At 40.6% G+C, this 25,690-nt stretch overlaps 1 protein-coding gene and 1 pseudogene across 3 annotated transcripts in view; one reads left to right on the forward strand and one right to left on the reverse strand.

Annotated features, from left to right (window-relative positions):
- The window catches only part of LOC122680657 (HIV Tat-specific factor 1-like), a 326,826-nt gene that overhangs the window by 35,191 nt on the left and 265,945 nt on the right, over positions 1-25,690 (forward strand). The window lies entirely within an intron of this gene.
- Positions 6,276-6,415, reverse strand: LOC122680909 (annotated as a pseudogene).

Genomic DNA, 25,690 nt, shown 5'->3' on the forward strand with positions numbered 1-25,690 from the left:
CTGTTCTACCTGAAGTCCTCACTCGGTCCTCGGACCTTCCTTTGACCGTCCTCTGTTCTATTTTCGCGGGCTTTTCCCTTCCTTGTCTTTTAGCCACTGCCATTTTAGACTCCTTTTCCCTGTTCTACCTACCTAACAAAATAATGTTAGACTTACAGTGGGCTTTGAATACAATGACTGGTGTCTTTATAAGAGAAAGGAGAGGGAAATTTGGACAGAGACATTAGAGAAAGGCTCATGCACACATGTAGATAGAGATTGGACTGATGTGTGTATAAGCCAAGTGACATCAGGAAGCTAGGAGGGGGGTGTAGGGCTTCCCATGGGGCTCAGTGGGAACAAATCTGCCTGCAGTTCAGGACACGTGAGTTCAGTCCTGGGGTTGGGAAGATCCCCTGGAGAAGGAAATGGCAACCCACTCCAGTATTCTTGCCTGGAAAATTCCATGGACGGAGGAGCATGGCAGGCTGCAGTCCATGGGGTTTCAGAGTCGTACATGCCTGAGCATGAACGCAGGAGAGGGGTGTGAATAGTTCCTCCTCCAAGAGGAAGCAACCCCGTTGACCCCTTTTTTTGAACTTCTGGCCTCGTAAATAGTAAGAAAATGCATTTCTGTTGTTTTAACCCACCCAGTTTACAATATTTTGTTATGGCAGCCCTAGGAAATGAATACACTTAAAAATTTATTATATAAAATATACATGGTGTATAGAACTTGTTATTTCACAGTAATTATTATTTAGACTGAAATTCCCTAATTAACTTAGGTAGCAAAAAAGTGCATCAATTAAAAAAAATTAAGCAAATAATCCCATAGGAGGTAGAAAGATGTTGCAAAAGTGATGCAGGGGCCACATGGGTGGAGGACCAGTTCGGGAAGCATTGCTCTTTGCAACCCACAGGCTCTTCCTTCCACCTGGAGTGGCATTATGGAAGATTTGGGTCAGCTCTTATCTCCACCCCTAATCAATGCTGTGATTTGGATAAAATACAAATAATGGCCATGACAAGCCCATCTTCCTCAGCAGTAAAACGGAGCCAGTAATAAATATCTTACAGAACTTATGTGGGATTTATGAGTTCCTTTTCCTTCAGTCTTGAAACACTGAAAGCTTAGTTATCTGAACCCACTTTTGCTGAGTGTGGGGGTGGGATCTCCTGGCAGCTGGGCTATGTACAAAAGAACGTTTTGTAATCAGTACCCTCAAATGTGAGTTTCGGGTGATAAATATACAGGGCTGAGCAATAAGAGAAGTGAGTTGTGGTAATGCAGTAGGAACTGATGCAAGTAGCCCTTGATGAGTCATAGCTGAAGCCAACTGTCTATTATTTCTGGGCCTTATTATGCATTTTTTTGAGTTATGATAGCTTTTATGTCTCTCTCCTTTCAATCCTGTCATCTTGGGTTCATAAAAGTGTGTAAAAGAATTCTAGACATAGCCTGATATATCTTAGATGTAGTAAAGTGCATATTTGAGAAAGTTCAGAGAAATTTAATAAATTTGAAGTGGGTCCCTGGAAATACTAAAAAATGGTTTCCTAAGCAGACTTGGTTAATATCAGCAAGGTGACCTGGAGTGTGAATAACACACCTTACTTCTGTTATATCCTAGCCAGTCAGTAGGCACTGTGTTTAATGCTATCTTATTTAGTCAGCTCTGAAATCTCTGAGGTAGGTTATAAAGTACTAAAACTCTTATTTTAGAGGTGAGGAAACTGAGGCATGAAGAAGTTAAATAACTTGTCCCAGATCATCAAGCAAGGCAGTCTGCTCTGAGAGAGCTTGCCCTCCTAACCCCTTTATTATGCTCTCTAAAGGCTTAAAAAAATGTAGTAATACAGGAAGGGGGAGAATGCCTTTAAATGGTGCAAGAGAAATAATTTGGTCTTTGAAGTCAGAAAGATCTTATTGCAACCCTGGCTCTGCCATTTAGCAGTTATTTGACCTCAGGCAAGCTACTTGAGCTTGATGCAACTCAGATTTTCCATATGTAAAATGGATGCAATAATATGTCCATCATAGCATTCTTGTGAGGCTGAAACAAGATGTATTCAGTGCAATGTGAGATGCATGGAAAATAGCCTGCATTGTACCAAATATTTCTCCTGAGGTAACTTACTCAGTCTTTACAAACAACTCTTTGAGGTGGATGTTCTTTTTTTTTTTTTTTTTTTTTAATTTTTTTATTAGTTGGAGGCTAATTACTTCACAACATTTCAGTGGGTTTTGTCATACATTGATATGAATCAGCCATAGGTTTACACTTATTCCCCATCCCGATCCCCCCTCCCATCTCCCTCTCCACCCGATTCCTCTGGGTCTTCCCAGTGCACCAGGCCCGAGCACTTGTCTCATGCATCCCACCTGGGCTGGTGATCTGTTTCACCATAGATAGTATACATGCTGTTCTTTTGAAACATCCCACCCTCACCTTCTCCCACAGAGTTCAAAAGTCTGTTCTGTATTTCTGTGTCTCTTTTTCTGTTTTGCATATAGGGTTATCGTTACCATCTTTCTAAATTCCATATATATGTGTTAGTATGCTGTAATGTTCTTTATCTTTCTGGCTTACTTCACTCTGTATAATGGGCTCCAGTTTCATCCATCTCATTAGGACTGGTTCAAATGAATTCTTTTTGACAGCTGAGTAATATTCCATGGTGTATATGTACCAGAGCTTCCTTATCCATTCATCTGCTGATGGGCATCTAGGTTGCTTCCATGTCCTGGCTATTATAAACAGTGCTGCGTGAGGTGGATGTTCTTATCTTCTCATATTTTACAGGTGAGAAAATTAAGATTAAAGACATGAAGGAACTTTCCCAGTGTTACCTAGTCGGCACATGGCAGAGCTGGAATTCAAACCTAGGAAGTCTGACTCCACAGCACAAGCTCTCATCTGTTACTGTCACTGTCTTCCTTTCTCATGGACTTGGGAGCTGGGGTTAAATACAAGCTTGAGAAGATTCTACAGGTGTAGCAACTAGTGAAAAAGCCTGTTCATATTTAGGGCACATTCAGACAAAAATAGGGTCCAGTAGAGATGTTATCTGTGCTGTTCAGATTGTATCTGGAGTGGTGTGTTGAAGTTTGAATGATTTTTTTTTTGGATGATATATTTTTTCAACAGGTACTAAGAAACTGGACCTGGAGGAGGAAATGGCAACCCACTCCAGTATTCTTGCCTGGAGAATCCCATGGACAGAGGAGCCTGACGGACCACAGTCCATTGGGTCAAAAAGAATTGGACACGACTGAAGCATCAAGGCTGTATATTGTCACCCTGCTTATTTAACTTATACGCAGAGTACATCATGAGAAACGCTGGGCTGGAGGAAGCACAAGCTGGAATTAAGATTGCCGGGAGAAATATCAGTAATCTCAGATATTCAGATGATACCACCCTTATGGCAGAAAGTGAAGAGGAACTAAAAAACCTCTTGATGAAAGTGAAAGAGAAGAGTGAAAAAGTTGACTTAAAGCTCAACATTCAGAAAACTAAGATCATGGCATCCGGTCCCATCACCTCATGGCAAATAGATGGGGAAACAGTGGAAACAGTGGCTGACTTTATTTTTCTGGGCTCCAAAATCACTGCAGATGGTGATTGCAGTCATGAAATTAAAAGACGCTTACTCCTTGGAAGGAAAGTTATGACCAACTGAGACAGCATATTAAAAAGCAGAGACATATACTGTGCCAACAAAGGTCTGTCTAGTCAAGGCTATGGTTTTTCCAGTAGTCATGTATGGATGTGAGAGTTGGACTATAAAGAAAGTTGAGCACCGAAGAAGACTCGTGCGAGTCCCTTGGACTACAAGGAGATCCAACCAGTCCATCCTAAAGGAGATCAGCCCTGGGTGTTCATTGGAAGGACTGATGTTGAAGCTGAAACTCCAATATTTTGGCCACCTGATGCAGAGAGCTGACTCATTTGAAAAGACCCTAATGGTGCGAAAGATTGAAGGCAGGAGAAGAGGATGACAGAGGATGAGATGGTTAGATGGCATCATGGACTCATTGGACATGAGTTTGGGTAGACTCCGGGAGTTGGTGGTGGATGGGGAGGCCTGGTGTGCTGCGGTTCATGGAGTCGCAAAGAGTCGGACACAACTGAGCAACTGAACTGAACTGAACTGAAGCGACTTAGTATGCTTGCATGCAACAAACTGGAAATGACTATGATAACAAGAGAGGTTGGAAGCAATCTCAAAAGAGCAACAACTGAAAAGTTTTGATTTGATGAAGGGCTGCCTGCAAAGGGTTGGAGAGATAGATGTCTTTGGGAGAGGTTGATTGTCCAGCAGGTTTACAATACTTTGGTCTAATCAATATGGGTACTGACTCTGTTCCCCAGACTTACAGGTCCAAGAATATCACTGTATCAGTTAATCAACATTCAGAGGTGATCATGTATGTGCTAATTGACCCACACTAACCAAACTTCTAATAGGCGAATACATATACCTGAATGCCAGTTACTTAAAATTAGGAACATAAGCACCAAACAGATTTTATACATATATTTGCTGATCAGAGCATCTTTTGTGTGTGTGTGTGTGTGTTGGGAGGGGCTTACATTCTTTTGTCAGAATGTATATAACACTGTGGTAAGCTAACTTGTCAGCTTGCAAGTAGGGTAAAATCACAGACCTTTTACAGTTTCTGACTTAGAATGATGGTCAAAAATTGATACATCATAAATTAAAAAAATATTGATATCTCATGGACTTTCCTGGTGATCTAGTGGCTAAGACTCTGTGCTCCCAATCCAGGGGACCTGGTCAGAGAACTAAGTCCCACATACTGCAACTAAGAGTTTGCATGCAGCAACTAAAAATGCCATATGCCACAACTAAGACCTGGCTCAGCTAAATAAATAAATGTTTAAAAATTTGATTTCTCACTATTTTATTAATTTGATTTATTAACTTTCATTAACTTTATATCATTATTTTAATCATATGAACAATAGTTCATATATGGTTTTGAATATTTGTATGTTGTCATCTGCAAGTTGTATGCTTATATTCTTTACCTAGTTTTCAATTGGGTTATTTTTAATTAGATGGTTGATTTTTCTTTTTTTACAGTGTAAGGGTTTTAAAAATTTATTTGTAACATTAGGCAAAATTATTTAAAGTCAGTACGTTATTTAAAGAATTTTACATGTGATTGCTTCTACTGTCCATCAAAGTCACTTTAGTTCCTCCAAAGCTTGAGTCAGGGTTTATCTTCAAGACAGCCCTTTTCCCATCCCCAAAGTTTTACTTTATTTCAATCTCTAAATGATGCCAGGCGCTGATCCTAGGATGGAGTACAGAGTTCCAAGAGTAGCATGAAGTTTTAGTGTCATTTCCGTATTCCTGAATGGTGTGAAATTGGAAAAGACCTTTACCTTCTATGAAGATGCAATTAATGGAAGATTGTCTGTGAGCCTCAAAGAATAATAAATAAATAATGCACATACATACTTTCATCAGTTTAACTTAAACAGATAGGTGTAATAGCTCACAAATATTTGTATGTAGGACCAAGGTCTTTGGGTGTTGAACACCATGTAATGATTCTCCAAGAAATAATCTGTAATTGATCATTTTTAACTTTTAGTTTTGGTGTCTTCAAAAGGGATGATAATTTAAAAGAAACTTGGGGGGCTTCCTTGGTGGTCCAGTGGTTAAGAACCTGCCTTTGAATGCAGGGGACACAGGTTCAGTCCCTGGTCAGAGAACTAAGATCCCATATGCCGTGGGGCAGCTAGGCCTGCATGCCACAGCTGCAGAGCCCAAGCACTACAACAGAGATCCCGCGGGTTGCAACTAAGGTCCAAGGCAGTCAAAAACTAAATAAATAAATATTAAAAAAAAAAAAAAGAAACCTGGGAAGCAATTTTAAGAAGATATCTCTTTTTTTTTAAAGAAGATATCTCTTTTTAAAAGAATCTATGCTTAATCCACAGTTGTCCTGTCAGTCAGCCCATAATTCTTTTAGTTGGACTTCTTTTGTCTCCACTTGAATATACACACACTGGTAATATCAAACATTTCCCTACCTAGGATCTTTGGGACCTAGTTCTTCAAGTAATTTACTTTGGGGTGACTTGTAGGGTCAGTGTAGATGGATTTGCCTAGGTTTTCAATTTCAGACACCCTCTAAACCTAACGAGTTCAAATCATATACACGTCAAAGCTATTACACCCAAGAATAATACAGACTGTGGGATATGTTAATACCTAAGGTAGAAAAATGAATTACTAGGTCCCTCATACTTTTAGTGATTCTTATAGTTCTTTCCAGAGATCTAACAAATCGTTCTGTGAATGAAGCAAAACCACCCAGTTAACTCCATGAGGCATCTCCAACAATGTGAGCATGCGAGTCTATAGGAAAAACCCCATAGGGATAGACGTCAACTCTTGGGTTGTTTTTTCAGTGATCGATAGATTCTTTGTATGAATATATATATATTTAAAATATTTGTCTGTATTTAGATAACTCAGATAAACTGAGATACATATGTATTTAAAGTAAAATAAAGTATAAAATTTTATTATATCAGTTGCAAATATATTTTGTCATAATTCACTTGCTTTTCAACTTTGTTTATATGTCTTCTGCCATACACATAATGTATGTTGAGTTTTATGTTTTGTCAAGATAGCTTTCTCTTGGGTAATTTCCTGGTAATCCAGTAGTTCAGACTCTGGCCAGGGTTCAATTCCTGGTTGGGGAACTAAGGTCCCACAAACCTTGTGGCCAAAAAAAGAGATTGCTTTCTCTCCCCAAGATATAAATATATTTTCCCATATTTTCTTTTAGCCTTTAAAAAAATGTACATCTCAAATACATGTGGAATTTATGTTTTTTATGTATGGTGTGAGAAAGGCTCTGTGTCCTAACACCAGTTTTTAAATAATATGCCAGTATCTTTCTGATTTTTAAATGACTCAGTTATCACATACTAAGATCATTGACTGTTTTTCACAGTGCCACATTATTTCAATTACTGTGACTTTATAATATACATTGCGATACCTGCTGAAGTTAGTCCTGTTTTTTGTTTTAAAAAAAAACCCTTGAGTTTTTTGTCTCATCTCATAAATTTTAAAACTAGCATGCCAATTCTATAAAATGTGTGCTCATGTCTGACTCTTTGCAACCCCAGGCTCCTCTGTCCATGTATTATCACGGCAAGATTACTGGAGTGGGTTACCATTTCCTCTTCCAGGGGATCTTTCTGACCCAGGGATCGAACCTGTGTCTCCTGTGGCTTTGGCATTAACAGGCAGATTCTTTACCTCTGAGCTACCTGGGAAGCTCAGTTCTATAAAATACCCTAAAATTACATCACATTTTTAATTTAACTTGGGGAGCATTAATATCTGGCTGATAATAAACCTTTTAATCTAGGAATATCTTTTATGGCTTTCATTAAAATTATATGGTTATCTTCAATAAATTTCATAATTTAAGTTTTTCCTAATTAATTCAGAGATTCATTGAAACTGAATTTGGCTTTCTTCTCTATTACATTTTCAAAATCATATTATAGAAAAGCTGTAGATTTTTATGTTGATCTTGTTTCTGTGTTTCTAGAAATATTTAATTAGTCCATATGAATATTATGTGATTGCTTTGAATTTTCCTGATATCTGTCTACCATGCCAATATTCATATTTATTTTTTTTGCCCTTTTTGTGTTGACTGTTAACTCCAGTACAAAATTATTGACCATAGGTGTCATTATATATAGTTCCTGACTTTTTTGAAGATGTGGTCTAATATTTTTTCAGAATGACATTTGAAAATTAGCAAAATGTTAGTAATTGTTGAAGATGAGTGATAGATACATGGAGCTCATTAATCTCTTTTCCCTATATTTGTATATGCTTGAAAACTTTTATAATAAAGAGTTAAAAGAGAGAGTTGAATAAAAAAAGAATAAGATGTTTCAGGTTTTTGGTAGAAACTACTTTTCAAATTAAGGAAATATCTTTTTTCCTTATCTTATTGTAAATTTTTGAGTATGTTAGTCACTCAGTCATGTCCAACTCTTTGAGACCCCATGGACTGTAGCCCACCAGGCTCCTCCGTCCATGGAATTCACCAGGCAAGAATACTGGAGTGGGTAGCCATTCCCTTCTCCAGGGGATCTTCCCGATCCAGTGATAGAAACTGGGTCTTCTGCATTGCAGGCAGATTCTTTACCGTCTCAGATGGGAATAGAATTAAATGTGTCTTCAAAAAATTTTTTGAAAGGAAAACTGTGACAGGGTCCACCCATTTGGAAGGACCAAGGAAAAAAGCAGGAGAATCTCAATATAAAAAAATTGAGAGCTCATTCATCAAACATTTAGATAGGCTTCTCTCTTTTCATCAAGTGACAGTTTTCAATGAGGTAAGTGTCTGTGGTACTGAGCACATTGCTGAAAACACAGAAGGGACTGAATAAATAATGTTTCATTGTTAGAGGGTTTTTGTGGGGAGGAAATGTAGGGTGTGGAAGCTGTATTGCATCACCTAGACTACCCCCTCCAGGACTGAAGGGCATCCTCCCACCACCTCGAGCTGTTGGGATTGTAGTTGGCTGACGTTCTCCAGCTGCCAGTCGTTTTCCAGGAATTGCTTGCGACTGAAGAGAACCGCTTTGCTCAAGCTTCCACCCTGTCCTCAGGAGCCTCTGTATCGGCTGACTAGCCTGAGTGCAGCTGTAACATCCCAGCACCCTTGTCCTACTCGGGACAGACTGGAAGGCCTCTCCCAGCCCCAGGGCTCCCTGTCAGCTGGTTGAGGCTGTAGGGTTGCCAGATAAAATAAATACAGCATGCCTAGGTAAATCTGAATTTTAGATAAACAATAATTTTTAAAAATCAGAGTATCCCATGTATTGCGTGGATCATATTGCTGCTAAAATTCTTTTTGCTATTTCTCTGAAATTTGAGTTTAACTGTGCACGCTGCACGTTCATTTGCTAAATCTGGCAGCCCCGAGAGACATTACAGCCTAACTTCATCTCCTATTTTCCCGCTTCTCTTCCTCATTCCCTAGCCACCTTCCTGCATGCTGACCTCTGTCTCAAAGTCTGCTTCTGAGTAAGGAGTCTACAATAGAGTGAAAGTTAAAACACCTTTCTTTGTCCTACCCGAATTTTAGAACCAGTTGAGAGATTGGCACATGGGTTCAAAAGAGCCTCTTGGATTGACTGCTGCAGAGCTGAGACTGGAGAACACAGCTGAGAGCCTAGTGGGTTCACCCCTATGTCATTCCCAGCTGCATTTGCTCAGTCTGCTCACTAGGCCTGTTTCTCTTTCCTGTTTACCAGTTAGGTAAGTCATTTCTCCTCTCCTGGGGAGGCGTGAGTAAGGGGGTGGGCCAGAAGCCAGGATAGTTTCTCCTGCAATAGTCCCTCTCCATGAAAACATGAAGCCAGGGAAAGAGGTTTCCTACCACAGCGATTTGTGTAAGATTAAAGCAGCCCTGTTTGAATGGTCAGTGCAAAGGAGTATAGCTGACCCAGATGCAAAACAGGCTGGGGCCTTCCAAAAATATGACTTCTGTCTCCTTTACCTCCTCTGTCCCTTCTCCTCCCTTAAGTGAAGGATTTCCTCAGGACCCACTTATTCCTTTTCTCTGTGTGATGTGCTTTGTAGAGCTTTTATGGGCATGACCTTCAGATCAACTTTTGCCGTGGCCTCTCTCCTGAGCTCCAGTTCTCTCAGTATATTCCCAGAGGTTCTGTCCTCTACACCTCAATTTTCTGAAAGTACTCTCACTGTGGTATGTCCCTGCTTCAGGCACATTCTTTTGCTTCAGTGTGAACAAATTCTCACTTAAGCTGCCAAGCAATGAGGAGCATGTTCTGAGGAGGATGTGGGAACCTGGGGAAAGGAAACATCAAAGTTTCAAGAAGAGTAGGGACTGGAGAATGGGACAAGACACAACAGTCTTTGTTTTCAGTTCGTAAAGTATCTATTTCTTGACTGCTGACTGTGTGCAAGTGAGGAAGGAATCACCAAATGCCCTGTGAAGGGACCTCAGCTACAACCGTTGGTAGATTTCTGCTTAAGTGCTTCACTACTAATGGGACTCACTTTTTTCTGACTGCGCCCAGAGGCATGTGAGGTCTTAGTTCTCCAACCAGAGATGGAATTCAAGCCCCCTGCAGTGGACGCGTGAAGTCTTAACCACTGAACCCCAGGGAAGTCCCTAATGGGACTCTCATTCTGTGTGTTTCACTTCTTTTTGACTTAACTGTTGGATTAGGTTTTCCCTCTTAACAGCCTTTGCCTCTTCATTTTCCTTATGCTTTGTGGTTCTTTTCAAGTTCATGACGCTTCTCAGTACCGTTTCAGGGTCACCTACATTTCACAGCCTTACTTTTGTGTGTGTGGTCTTCTCAGATTCTGTGGACAAGTCGTCTGATCAGCTGTGCTCAGGGTTTTGAGCCAGGACAGCTCACAGGCCCTTGGTCAATGTATTGTTGTTGTTTAGTTGTTGTCATGCCGAGTCTGGCGACCCCATGCTCTATAGCCTGCCAGGCTCCTCTGTCCGTGGGATTTCCCAGGCAAGAACACTGGAGTGGGTAGCCATTTCTGGCCAGTTCACCATGTGCATCAGATGACTGGTGATTCTAATTGTTTAAGGCAGTGACTTTCAAGCTGTCCTCTTAAGAGCATGCAGAGGCTCTGTAGGAGGTGGGGGCATGCTGAATGGATGGACTTCTAACTTCCTTTTTTCTTCTTTCTCTAAAATGATTCCAATTTTATTCATCTTATATTTTCAGGCTCTAAGGTTATATTTGAAAGATGTGCTCTGCTTGAAGCTTTTCTAAGTGTGTCTGTTCTGGTTTTAGTCACACCTTTTCCTCTTCCAACTTTCAAACTATTTGAGAAGTAGACGCAGTAGTTAGATGGGGAGTTTTAAAACAACAACCCTATACGCGAGACAGCAAAAGAGACACAGATGTAAAGAACAGACTTTTGGACTGTGTGGTACAAGGCGAGTGTGGGATGGTTTGAGAGAGTAGTATTGAAACATGTATGTTACCACATGTAAAATAGATGACCGGTACAAGTTTGATGCATGAAGCAGGGCAGTGACAGCCGGTGCTCTGGAACAACCCAGAGGGATAGGCTGTGGAGGGAGGTGGGAGAGGGGTTCAGGGTCGGGGGACATGTGCACCCGTGCTGGTTCATGTCGATGTATGGCAAAACCCCCACAATATTGTAAAGTAATTAGCCTCCAATTAAAATAAATGAATAAATTAAAAAAAATCAGCTTTATTATGAGTAACTGGGGATTGCAGTCGGGATCCATGGCAACAACCAGGTATCCCAATATTGTTTCTCTAAGCCTTGGCTTAGGACTGCTCATCCAAAGGCCTAATGCCCTTCCCTGAGAGTCTGTAGCTTTTTCTTCTTTATTAATTCTCAAAGTTTCCATGCCCAGTGTGATGATTTCCCTTGGTAGAGAAGATGGTCAATTTCTCCTCCTCCTTATTTCTTGAAACCACACTCTTCATACCAACCCCAACTCCTCTGAATATCCTCCTGTGACCACAGGTGGGAGCTGTATCTTTTGTTACCAGAAGGCTCTAGAATGGTACAGAGGAGGAGCATGAATTAAACTATCAGCAAGGTTGGTCTGTGTTCTTTGCTGAAAATAAGTCCCTATTCTATTTCTCATTTCAGTTTATGCTCAGCTGCTAGTTGATAGAGTGTGAAATCAGGCAGTGAGCCCAGATGACAACATAGAATCCTTCAAGTAATGTAATATCAGAAATATAAAAACAGCCCCACATTGAAAGTCCAAGAACTAAATTCTTTCCTTTATATAAATTTAAGTGCAAAGAAGTTATAGCTCTTACCAATTTACTCCGCTTAATCTCAGAAGAGTTACACTCAGATTCTGCATAGAAACTTTGCCATTGGCAGCTCTGGCTTCTTCTTTTGGAATAATACCATTTTCTGTGAGAATCATCAGCATGGTGAACTCAAGATTTTCTCCTTTAAACTTTCATCACACATGATAGGATTTCACTTTGCTGCTATCTTTGAAATTAGGCTCACATTGACCAATGGAATGTGAGTTGAAACAATGTGTTACTTCCTGGTGGAAAATTTATGAGCCAGTGAGCACTTTGCTTAGTCCTTCTGCCCCAGCACTTATGGAAGTTTTGGCTTGAGATGGAACATCCAGTGGATGGGGTCCCAGATTTACTGTGATTAGTAGAATTCCCTTGTTGACTTGCAATAGACATGTAGTATAGATGAAGAATCTTGACTGATACGGTGTCATCCTGATCGATAAACCTTCTCAGGAATACAGAGATTGAATTAACCCAATCTACAGTCATTCAAAAGCCCCACTTTTTAAGGAGTCTAAAACCTGAATAGGTCACATATAAATACAATTATCGAGCAAAAAAATTTAAAAATAGTCACATCCCTTGCCTCTTGAGTAATTATTACAAACAAGGTGATCTTCCCAGAACCCTTACTTTGGTGTGTTTCTGACCAGACTTTCAAGGGTATTTGAAGGCAGGAGAGAAACAGTGGAAACACATGCATGCAAAGAGAAAGTCTCTGGAATCTCAGCCTTACCAGGTATCAGTCCGTCTGTGCCAATTGCTTGGAGACCACGATGACCAAATAGAAACTCAGGAGAATCTTCCTTCAGAGATCAATTATGGAACAACTATGGCATCAGGCCCTGGGTTTACTGTATATTGGGGGAAATTCCTCAATGCACAGTGCTTCCTGTCTCAGAGAACAGCTTTTGTAAAATTTAGAAATTTGCCAAAGTGCCATCCCCAGACAATTATTTGAGATGCCCTTCTTTCCTCTTCAGCATATTCAAAGCTTCCTTACTCCCAACTGCCTTTTGAAGCCTGCTTCTCTGCCACACACACCAGCGTAGAACTGAATGTGAGCCTGTAAGGCATTGCTTTTGATTGTTTCCCAGGAGAGGCATTTCTAGTCCTTTACTATACTGGCTGTTGCCCTGGGCTGTTTTGCATTTGTCTAAACTATGGGCTAGGCTGTTTACAGCCTGGAGGCAGAGTCCAATCCACCACACACATATATATATATATATATATATATATATATATATTTTTTTTTTTTTTTAATGTAAAATATATACTTACACTGGTTGTGTTACTGTTGTTGTTTAGTTGTTCTGTCCCAACTCCTTGTGACCCATGGACTGTAACCTACCAGGCTTCTCTGTCCTTGGGATTTCCTAGGCAAGACTACTGGAGTGGGTTGCCATTTCCTTCTCCAGGGGATCTTCCCAACCCAGGGATTGAACTCATGTCTCCTGCATTGGCAGGTGAATTCTTTACCACTGAGCCACCAGGGAAGCCCAGACTTACATTTCAGTTCAGTTCAGTGCAGTTGCTCAGTTGTGTCCCACTCTTTGTGACCGCATGAACCACAGCACGCCAGGCCTCCCTGTCCATCACCAGCTCCCGGAGTTCACCCAAACCCATGTCCATCAAGTCGGTGATGCCATCCAGCCATCTCATCCTCTGCTGTCCCCTTCTCCTCCTGCCACCAGTCCTTCCCAGCATCAGGGTCTTTTCCAATGAGTCTACTGTTCACATGAAGTGGCCAAAGTATTGGAGTTTCAGTTTCAACATCAGTCCTTGAACACCCAGGACTTATCTCCTTTAGGATGGACTGGTTGGATCTTCTTGCAGTCCAAGGGACTCTCAAGAGTCTTCTCCAACACCACAGTTCAAAAGCATCAGTTCTTTGGCACTCAGCTTTCTTTATAGTCCAACTCTCACATCCATACATGACCAGTGGAAAAACCATAGCCTTGACTAGAAGGACATTTGTTGGCAAAATAATGTCTCTGCTTTTCAATATGCTGTCTAGGTTGGTCATAACTTTCCTTCCAAGGAGTAAGCGTCTTTTAATTTCATGGCTGCAATCACCATCTGCATTTACATTTATATAAAACATATCCCTAATTTATCACATTTATTGATAAATGTAATAATTTTTACATTTTAAATGGTTGAAAAATCAAAAGGATAGTATTTTGTGACATAAAAATAATATGAAACCAAGCTTGATGTCTATATGTCAAGTTTTATTGCAATACAGCTATGCCCATTCATTCCTGCATTGGGTGTGGCTTCTTCCACATCCTAAGACCTAGTTGAATAGTGGCAACAGATTGTATAGCCTACAAAAACTAACATACTTATTAAAACTGGCCCTTTACAGGAAAGGTTTGCTGACTTCTAGCCTAAGCATATAAATTTTGCTCCGATCCCTGACTTGAAACTGTTTTTTACTGTCTCTGATGTGTTCCTAGGATCCTGGTGAAAAATCAATACTTTTACAGGGTTCTGTCTTGGACTTCGCCTTTCTTTCTTTCTTTTTTTTTTACTTTTCTTTTTTTTCCTGGGCTTGACTAACTTCTGAAACTTTAGAGGAATAAGCACTGCCTTCATTACAGCTTTGCCTGAAATAATGGGATATGACCTGCTGGTCCATTTCCCTCCATGGTTCTCATAATCTTTCCAGGAAGGCTCAGCTAAGTTTAGAAAACAAAACACAACAAAACCCTAACTTTTTTCTTTCAATTTAAATTTCACAGAACACTTTTATATTCTGGTTCATGCTGGTTTTTGGAAGCTTGGCAATTTTGGGGTTAGAGTTGAAGGGTAAATGATATAAAGAGTGAAAACTCAGACCTTTGATCTGTCTGGCCCTTCCTTTCTGGTTTTATATGTGGTTCAGCAAAACTGTGTGAGTTGCCCTGATTCAGGGTTCTGATTGTATTATAAACCAAAGATAAGTAGATATTTGGCACAGGGGCACTAGATAAGCACTGGGAGTAATCTGCGGGTGTGCAAACCTCCATCCTCAGCAGAGGTCCTGTGACATGGCAGGAGGCTCACGGTGGGAGGAAGAGTTTGCTTTTCCACAACAGGACTTGAGTTCTTCCTCTGGAAAATGGCAGGCGCCACTCTTTTTCCCCTGTGTTTTAAGTTGCGATATTCTAAAATAAAGTTCCCTTCCAGCAAACAGAACATATTTCCAGTCCACCTTTTGTCTCCCAGCAGGAAAGCAAGTCTAACACCTTTACAGTTCCTCAGGCCTCATCTAGTGTCCCCACTGAAAACTTAACTTCTTAATTCATCCCATTCCTTCTCTTTATAAACAGGGCTGATACTGAAGGATCTGAGTGTCTTTTTACTTTTTCTTTTCTTATTTCTTTACTATTATTTCTTTATGCTTTCCCCCACCAGACATCTGTTTCCCTAACATACTCTATTAGAGTTTGATCCCTGGGTGGGGGAAGATCCCTGGAGGAGAGCATTGTTGCCTGGAGAATCCCATGGACAGAGGAGACTGACAAGCTGTGGTCAATATGGTCACAAAGGGTTGGACAATAATTAGCAAAATAGACTTAGCACCCATGCACAGACTACTTCAAAATCTAATTCAAAATGTTTTGTGTTCTCATATAAAAAGCCTCAGTTTTACTACGCCTTTTTGTTATTAAATATTTAGAGAGACTTGTAATGATATTTTTGTTTAACACTGCTGAGTCTCCCAAGGACATTACCTCTCCTGACTGGCTGATTACATTGCATTGGGATAAAGATGATTTAGTTTTAAATGATGCAGTTTCCTGAAGGAATTCTAAGCTAATTTTAGACCATGATTTACAAAACAAACTGTTGTTTAGTACTTTTGATCCACTTTGGTTTAAAACCAACACCTTTTAAAGCAGCCACATATATTACCAGACTCATTTAAAAGCTTCTTACCCTGTCTCCTGTTCTTTGGGCTTAGTTCTTAGGTCAGAATGTCCATTACACTCTAAAAAGTGGTTATTGATTGTCCAAGTAAAGTGTTAATGATTCAGGAAAATATCTTTCCTTTTCACAGATGACTTTCTGTTCATCTTTAGAAGTAAAATACAGACAGGCTACTTCAGAGTGATAATATCCTGGAGCAAAATGAAATAATTTGACAGATAATAAAAAAAAATTAATAGGAAACACCGAATTGGCTGATTTGGGAAGATGAAATTCAAGGACAAATTAATAAATAGCATGTTTTGAAATGTCTTTCTATGGGGCACTTATAATGTAAACGGAGGATTACTTAATGGTTTATTTGAATTGCCGGTGGTACAGAAAAGGGCAAAAAGAGAAGAAAGAAGAAAGGAAAGTTCTTTACTACAGGTATCAGAGTAGCACAATGATTAAGAAAGAAATTAATATACAAACACAATTACAGTAACATCAATGGAACTTTAAACAAAAGAGAAGGTATTCACTTACATTTCTGCTACCCCCATAGCAATCTGTTCTCCTTTTCTTAAAGGATTCTTTTGTTTTGTTAATTAGGTGGAATATTGTTTGTTTGCCATTTCCAAACTATAAGGCAGACAGCCCAGGGTTGTTTTGTTTTGCTTTAGTATTGTAATAATGCTAATCTTTGTGCAAGTTTAGGAAAAACTTTTGCATTGTTTTCCTAGAATAAATCCACGGAAATAAGATTTCTGAATCAAAGGACATTGCCATTTGAATAGTTCTTTATTATGTTAACTATAAAAATTATCATATTTTATTTTATGCAACTACACTGTCTCATCTGGATATTCTAATTTGAAATCAAACTGGTATAAAATGATGCTGTGTGCTAACTCGCTTCAGTTGTGTCCAACTCTTTGTGACTCTGGACCGTAGCCCACCAGTCCCTTCTGTCCATGGGATTCTCCAGGCAAAAATACTGGAGTGAGTTGCCATGCCCTCCTCCAGGGGATCTTCCTGACCCAGAGATGGAACCCGTGTCTCTTGAGTCTCCTGCCTTGGCAGGCAGGTTCTTTACGACTAGTGCCGCCTGGAAAGCCCATAAAACGGTGCTTTGTTGTTATTTCAATGCTTATTTCTATCAATATTACATGGATTGAACATTTCCCCATATTTGTGTCTACTAATTATAATTTCTATCTTTGGATGCAGACTCTTTGATTATAATATATATTTATTTGTGTACTGGGAGCCTTACTGGTGTTCTTACCAGATTTTCACAAGTGTATTTTAATGTAGGTGTGAACCCTTTGCTTAACTACTATGAATATTATTTGGGCCATTGTATTTCTTTCCAGCTTTTTTGGTTTATCATGTTTTGAATTTTGAATTATAAAATAATTGGTCTTATCTGTTGTAGTTTCTTCTGTTGCTTCAAAACTTAGAAAATTATGTTAAAATAAAGATCAAACTTCATGAGGTCCTAGTACATGGTGGGAATTTAATGGTAGTGGGAGCTGAGTAACAAAATCAAGACAGATAGAGCTAAAGTTACACAGCTGTTAGAGTGTGCATATGAAACATTTTCCCATAGAGAAATTGTATTGTCCCTGCTGAGAAGTATTAATACTATCAGCATGGCTGATACCTATGATGCCCCACTGTGCAATAAAAATGAAGAAGGGAGTGTATCACTTTCTGAGGAATTTAGCCTCAGGAAGGTAGCCAACTAGTTTATCCACATTCAGGATAATTTTGTTTTTTGTTTTGGTTGCTTGAGATGAATGGCTGTAAATAGAAGTCTATAATTTTGTTTTAGTTTTGGTTGCTTGAGATGACCTTCACGTCCAAGGTAAGAGAAACCCAGGTAAGATGGTAGGCGCTGAGAGAGGGCATCAGAGGGCAGACACTAAAACCATAATCACAGAAAACCAGCCAATCTGATCACACGGACCACAGTCGTGTCTAACTCAGTGAAACTAAGCCATGCCGTGTGGGGCCACCCAAGATGAACGGGTCATGGTGGAGAGGTCTGACAGAATGTGGTCCACTGGAGAAGGGAATGGCAAACCACTTCAGTATTCTTGCCTTGAGAACCCCATGAACAGTATGAAAAGGCAAAATGATAGGACACTGAAAGATGAACTCCCCAGGTCGGTAGGTGCCCAATGTGCTACTGGAGATCAGTGGAGAAATAACTCCAGAAAGAATGAAGAGATGGAGCCAAAACTAAAACAACACCCAGTTGTGAATGGAACTGGTGATAGATGCAAGGTCCTATGCTGTAAAGAGCAATATTGCATAGGAACCTGGAATGTTAGGTCCATGAATCAAGGCAAATTGGAAGTGGTCAAACAGCAGATGACAAGAGTGAACATCAACATTCTAGGAATCAGCGAACTAAAATGGACTGGAATGGGTGAATTTAACTCAGATGACCATTATATCTACTACTGTGGGCAGGAATCCCTTAGAAGAAATGGAGTAGCCATCATAGTCCACAAAAGAGTCTGAAATGCACTACTTGGATGCAATCTCAAAAACGACAGAATGACCTCTGTTCATTCCAATATCATAGTAATCCAAGTCTATGTCCCGACCAGTAACACTGAAAAAGCTGAAGTTGAACGGTTCTATGAAGACCTACAAGACCTTCTAGCACTAACACCCAAAAAAGATGTCCTTTTCATTATAGGGGACTGGAATGCACAAGTAGGAAGTCAAGAAACACCTGGAGTAACAGGCAAATTTGGCTTTGGAGTACAGAATGAAGCAGGGCGAAGGCTAATAGAGTTTTGCCAAGAGAATGCACTGGTCATAACAAACACCCTCTTCCAACAACACAAGAGAAGACTCTACACATGGACATCACCAGATGGTCAACACCGAAATCAGATTGATTATATCCTTTGCAGTCAAAGATGGAGAAGCTCTATACAGTCAGCAAAAACAGGACTGGGAGCTGACTGTGGCTCGGATCATGAACTGTTTATTGCCAAATTCAGACTGAAATTGAAGAAAGTGGAGAAAACCACTAGACTATTCAGGTATGACCTAAATCAAATCCCTTATGATTATACAGTGGAAGTGAGAAATAGATTTAAGGGACTAGATCTGATAGACAGAGTGCCTGATGAGCTATGGACAGAGGTTGGTGACATTGTATAGGAGACAGGGATCAAGACCATCCCCAAGAAAAAGAAATGCAAAAAAGCAAAATGGCTGTCTGAGGAGGCCTTACAAATAGCTGTGAAAAGAAGCGAAGAAAAGCAAAGGAGAAAAGGCAAGATATACCCATTTGAGTGCAGAGTTCCAAAGAATAGCAAGGAGAGACAAGAAAGCCTTCCTCAGTGATCAGTGCAAAGAAATAGAGGAAAACAATAGAATGGGAAAGACTAGAGATCTCTTCAAGAAAATTAGAGATACCAAGGGAACATTTCATGCATAGATGTGCTCAATAAAGGATAGAAATGGTAGGGACCTAACAGAAGCAGAAGAAATTAAGAAGTGGCAAGAATACACAGAAGAACTGTACAAAAAAAATCTTCACGACCCACATAATCACGATGGTGTGATCACTCACTTAGGGCCAGACATCCTAGAATGTGAAGTCAAGTGGGCCTATGAACAAAGCTAGTGGATGTGATAGAATTCCAGTTGAGCTATTTCAAATCCTGAAAGATGATGCTGTGAAAGTGCTTCACTCAATATGCCAGCAAATTTGGAAAACTCAGCAGTGTCCACAGGACTGGAAAAGGTCAGTTTTCATTCCAGTCTCAAAGAAAGGCAATGCCAAAGAATGCTCAAACTACTGCACAGTTACACGCATCTCACATGCTAGCAAAGTAATGCTCAAAATTCTCCAAGCCAGGCTTCAGCAATGCGTGAACCGTGAACTTCCAGATGTTCAAGCTGGTTTTAGAAAAGGCAGAGGAGCCAGAGATCAAATTGCTAACATCTGCTGGGTCACCGAAAAAGCAAGAGAGTTCCAGAAAAACATCTATTTCTGCTTTATTGACTATGCCAAAGCCTTTGACTGTGTGGATCACAATAAACTATGGAAAATTCTGAAAGAGATGGGAATACCAGACCACCTCACCTGCCTCTTGAGAAATCTGTATACAGGTCAGGAAGCAACAGTTAGAACTGGACATGGAACGGCAGACTGGTTCCAAATAGGAAAAGGAGTACATGAAGGCTGTATATTGTCACCCTGCTTATTTAACTTATATGCAGCATATATCATGAGAAACGCTGGGCTGGAGGAAGCACAAGCTGTAATCAAGATTGATAGGAGAAATATCAATAACCTCAGATACGCAGTTGACACCACCCTTATGGCAGAAAGTGAAAAAGAACTAAGAGTCTCCTGATGAAAGTGAAAGAGGAGAGTGAAAAAGTTGGCTTAAAAATGAACATTCAGAAAACAGAGATCATGGCATCCGGTTCCACACTTCATGGCAAATATATGGGGAAATGGTGGAGACGGTGGCTGACTTTATTTTTCTGGGCTCCAAAATCACTGCAGATGGTGATTGCAGTCATGAAATTAAAAGATGCTTACTCCTTGGAAGGAAAGTTATGATCAACCTAGACAGCATATTAAAAAGCAGAGACATTACTTTGCCAGCAAAGGTCCGTCTAGTCAGGGCTATGTTTTTTCCAGTGGTCATATATGGATTTGAGAGTTGGACTATAAAGAAAGCTGAGCGCTGAAGAATTGATGCTTTTGAACTGTGGTGTTGGAGGAGACTCTTGAGAGTCCCTTGGACTGCAAGGAGATCCAACCGGTCCATCCTAAAGGAGATCAGTCCTGGGTGTTCATTTGAAGGACTAATGTTGAAGCTGAAACTCCAAAACTTTGGCCACCTGATGCCAAGAGCTGATTCATTTGAAAAGACCCTGATGCTAGGAAAGATCGAGGGCAGGAGGAGAAGGGGACGACAGAGGATGAGATGGTTGGATGGCATCACTGACTCAATGGACGTGGGTTTGGGTAGACTCTGGGAGTTGGTAATGGACAGGGAGGCCTGGCGTGCTGGGATTCATGGGGTTGCAAAGAGTCGGACGCAACTGAGCAACTGAACTGAACTGAACTGTGATGAATGGCTGTAAATAGAAGTCTAGCTAACAGCATAGCTTCAGGAAAGAATGAAATCTCACAATGATGCAACTCTTGCTAAATAATTTCCTGCTTGTTCCCAGAGTAGCCGGTTTCAGAAGGATCGGGGAGGTCTCATCTTACACCATGTTATAACAAAGATGGAGGGGTTAAGAAATAATACTTCCTCATTGCCTCATGCCTGTACTTACAATAAGCAAAGATTTTCTGGGATGTCCTCAATTTAGGTACTCTGTTTTGTTAATCTACAGTCCAGCCTACTTGCCAGATCACAGGTCCCAGCTTCTGTTCAAAAAGCAGAGTCAACATAGGTATTTGGCAACAAATTCCGAGCTGTTCTCACCTCAACTCCTCTCTTCTAACCCATTTTACTTATTTTCATGGACTGAACAACACACTTTTATGTTCAATTTTCAGTCTCAGAAAGTCTAATGGTTCTTTACTATACATTGAAATAAGCCCAAACTTCTTTTTTCCATCTTTAAAGACTCTGCCCCACTTAGGTAACCTTATTATTCCTGTTTCCTGGACACTGCTCTTTTGCTCTATAGTCAAGTACCTCTGATTTCTTTTCCTTACAGTTGCCCTGTTCATTCCCACCTGTTATGCTGTTGTTTTCCTTCTGTCAATCTGTTCCAGAAGCTAAAATAGAATATAATAGACTGGGTGGTTTATAAACAACAGAAATTTATTTGCCACCATTCTGGAGGCTGGTGAGTCCAAGGTCAAGGCAGATTTGGCATCTGGGGAGAGCTTGCTTCCTGATTCATATATGTCTTCACATGGCGAAAGGACAAGGAGTATTTCTGGGGTCACTTTATAAGGGTACTAATCCCATTCTTGAGAGCTCCACCCTCATGGCCTAATCACCTCCAAATATCTTCACACTGGGATTAGGTTTCAACAAATTAATTTCGTGGGGAACACAAACGTTTAGTCTGTATTTATTTCTTTGCCTAATGCTTTCCTCCTGGAATACTTTCCCTCCTTTCCTCACTTAAAACCAAACTCACTCGTCAAACCCTAACTCAAGTCTGACATTAAACAAAGCAAAGCACAGTATAGAACTCATGCTCCTTGAGAAGTTTAGATGCCATTGCACAGATAAATCTCTGTACAGAATCGTATCCATTAAAGCCTGCTCTCTAGCCTCTCAGAGATGGATTGATGTTATCTTTATGTGTCTACTGGTCTTCATTGAGCAAGTGTACATCTTGTGGACAGTATTTAGGTTCTTAAAGGATACTAGAGATGTACCACCCCCCCCCCCCACCCTGCACACTGCCTGTAAATGTGATCAGTATATTGGATGTACTGGCTTTGGGTAGTTATGTAGAGTTGGACCATAGAGCACCAAGAATTGATGCCTTTGAACTGTGGTGCTAGAGAAGACTCTTGAGAGTCCCTTGGACTACGCGGAGATGAAGCCAGTCCATCCCAAAGGAAATCAACCCTGAATATTTATTGGAAGGGCTGTTGTTGAAGGTGAAGCTCCAATACTTTGGCAACCTGATGGGAAGAGCCAACTCATTTGAAAAGACCCTGATGCTGGGAGAGGTTGAAGGCAGGAGGAGAAGGGGACAACAGAGGATGAGATGGTTGGGTGGCATCAGTGAAGTCAATGGACATGTGTTTGAGCAAACTCTGGAAAAGAGTGAAGGACAGGCAGGCCTGGCATCCTGCAGTCCATAGGGTAGCATTTCAGACACCACTGAGTGACTGAACAAGAAGAAGAACAATTGACTTTGGGTGTTATGCCAGTAGGAAACTACTTTATTTCTTCTTACCACTGCCTTCAAATCAAACCTTTACATAAACTGCATTCCAAACTCCTCATGGTGTCTCAGGTCTTGTTTCTCTGGATGTGGGGGATTAGAGCAATTTCAGGTATTAAAAATTCCAGCCCAGTCCAAATCAAGATTTTAATCACATGTCTAATGAAAAGATTCTCCTTCCATGTGTTCCCAGAGACTTGAAGTGGGAAATGGGGAGGCAAAGTCTGCCTTTGCTCTCTTCCTTTTTCCACCTTTTCCACCTGCATGCTAGATGCAGGGTTAGGGGTGAGGAGGGGCTAGAAGTTGAGGGACATTTTTTTTTAAAACTTAGTCTAGTCTGCAAAAAACCCTCTGCATAGTCAATATCCAAGTACTGACCATTTTTCAAATGAAGTGCTTTTGTTGGTTCTTTGGGGACACCCTGTTGGAGCCCTCTGACTGAAACATTTCTGAGAGGTACTCTCTTGTGACATGTCCTCAGTCCTCCTCCAGCAGTTCATACTGGGTAACCTCTTTTTGACGGAGTGTTGCCCACTGGAGAAGGGAATGGCAAACCACTTCAGTATTCCTGCCTTGAGTACCCCATGAACAGTATGAAAAGGCAAAAAGATAGGACACTGAAAGATGAACTCCCCAGGTTGGTAGGTGCCCAGCATGCTACTTGAGATGAGTGGAGAAATAACTCCAGAAAGAATGAAGAGATGGAGCCAAAGCAAAAACAATGCCTAGTTGTGGATGTGACTGGTGATAGAATCAAGGTCTGATGCCGTAAAGAGCAGTATTGCATAGAAACCTGGAATGTTAGGTCCATGAATCAAGGCAAATTGGAAGTGGTCAAACAGGAGATGGCAAGAGTAAACATCGACATTTTAAGAATCAGCGAACTAAAATGGACTGGAATGGGTGAATTCAACTCAGATGACCATTATATCTACTACTGTGGGCAAGAATCCCTTAGAAGAAATGGAGTAGCCATCATAGTCCACAAAAGAGTCCGAAATGCAGTACTTGGATGCAATCTCAAAAATGCCAGAATAATCTCTGTTCGTTTCCGAGGCAAACCATTCAATATCATAGTAATCCAAGTCTATGTCCCGACCAGTAACACTGAAAAAGCTGAAGTTGAACGGTTCTATGAAGACCTACAAGACCTTTTAGAACTAATTCCCCAAAGAGATGTCCTTTTCATTATAGGGGACTGGAATGCAAAAGTAGGAAGTCAAGAAACACCTGGAGTAACAGGGAAATATGGCATTGAAGAGTACGGAAGGAAGCAGGGCAAAGGCTAATAGAGTTTTGCTAAGAGAACGCACTGATCATAGCAAACACCCTCTTCCAACAACACAAGAGACGACTCTACACATGGACATCACCAGATGGTCAACACAGAAATCAGATTGATTATATTCTTTGCAGCTAAAGATGGAGAAGCTGTATACAGTCAGCAAAAACAGGACTGGGAGCTGACTGTGGCTCGGATCATGAACTGTTTATTGCCAAATTCAGACTGAAATTGAAGAAAGTGGAGAGAACCATTAGACCATTCAGGTATGACCTAAATCAAATCCCTTACGACCATACAGTGGAAGTGAGAAATAGATTTAAGGGACTATATCTGACAAACAGAATGCCTGATGAACTATGGATGGAGGTTCGTGACACTGTACAGGAGGCAGGGATCAAGACCATCCCCAAGAAAAAGAAATGCAAAAAAGCAAAATGGCTGTCTGAGGAGGCCTTACAAATAGCTGTGAAAAGAAGGAACGCGAATAGCAAAGGAGAAAAGGAAAGATATACCGATTTGAGTGCAGAGTTCCAAAGAATAGCAAGGAGAGACAAGAAAGCCTTCCTCAGTGATCAGTGCAAAGAAATAGAGGAAAACAATAGAATGGGAAAGACTAGAGATCTCTTCAAGAAAATTAGAGATACCAAGGGAACATTTCATGCATAGATGTGCTCAATAAAGGATAGAAATGGTAGGGACCTAACAGAAGCAGAAGATATTAAGAAGAGGTGGCAAGAATACACAAAACTGTACAAAAAAAGATCTTCACGACCCAGATAATCACGATGGTGTGATCAGTACCTAGAGCCAGACATCCTAGAATGTGAAGTCAAGTGGGCCTTAGGAAGCATCACTACAAACAAAGCTAGTGGATGTGATAGAATTCCAGTTGAGCTATTTCAAATCTAAAAGATGATGCTGTGAAAGTGCTTCACTCAATATGCCAGCAAATTTGGAAAACTCATCAGTGGCCACAGGACTGGAAAAGGTCAGTTTTCATTCCAGTCTCAAAGAAAGGCAATGCCAAAGAATGCTCAAACTACCGCACAATTGCATCATCTCACACGCTAGCAAAGAAATGTTCAGAATTCTCCAAGCCAGGCTTCATTGATACGTGAACCATGAACTTCCAGATGTTCAAGCTGGTTTTAGAAAAGGCAGAGGAGCCAGAGGTCAAATTGCTAACATCTGCTGGATCACCGAAAAAGCAAGAGAGTTCCAGAAAAGCATCTATTTCTGCTTTATTGACTATGCCAAAGCCTTTGACTGTGTGGATCACAATAAATTGTGGAAAATTCTGAAAGAGATGGGCATACCAGACCACCTGACCTGCCCTTGAGAAATCTGTATGCAGGTCAGGAAGCAACAGTTAGAACTGGACTTGGAAGGGCAGACTGGTTCCAAATAGGAAAAGGAGTACATGAAGGCTGTATATTGTCACCCTGCTTATTTAACTTATATGCAAAGTACATCATGAGGAATGCTGGGTTAGATGAAGCATGAGCTGGAATCAAGATTGCTGGGAGAAATATCAATCACCTCAGATATGTAGATGACACCATCTTTATGGCAGAAAGTGAAGAGGGACTAAAGAGCCTGTTGATGAAAGTGAGGGAGGGGAGTGAAAGAGTTGGCTTAAAAACTCAACATTCAGAAAACTAGTATCATGGCATCTGGTCCCATCACTTCATGGGGAATAGATGGGGAAACAGTGGAGACAGTG

Source organism: Cervus elaphus, chromosome 22 (genome assembly GCF_910594005.1).
Source record: "Cervus elaphus chromosome 22, mCerEla1.1, whole genome shotgun sequence".
Lineage (NCBI taxonomy): Eukaryota > Metazoa > Chordata > Mammalia > Artiodactyla > Cervidae > Cervus > Cervus elaphus.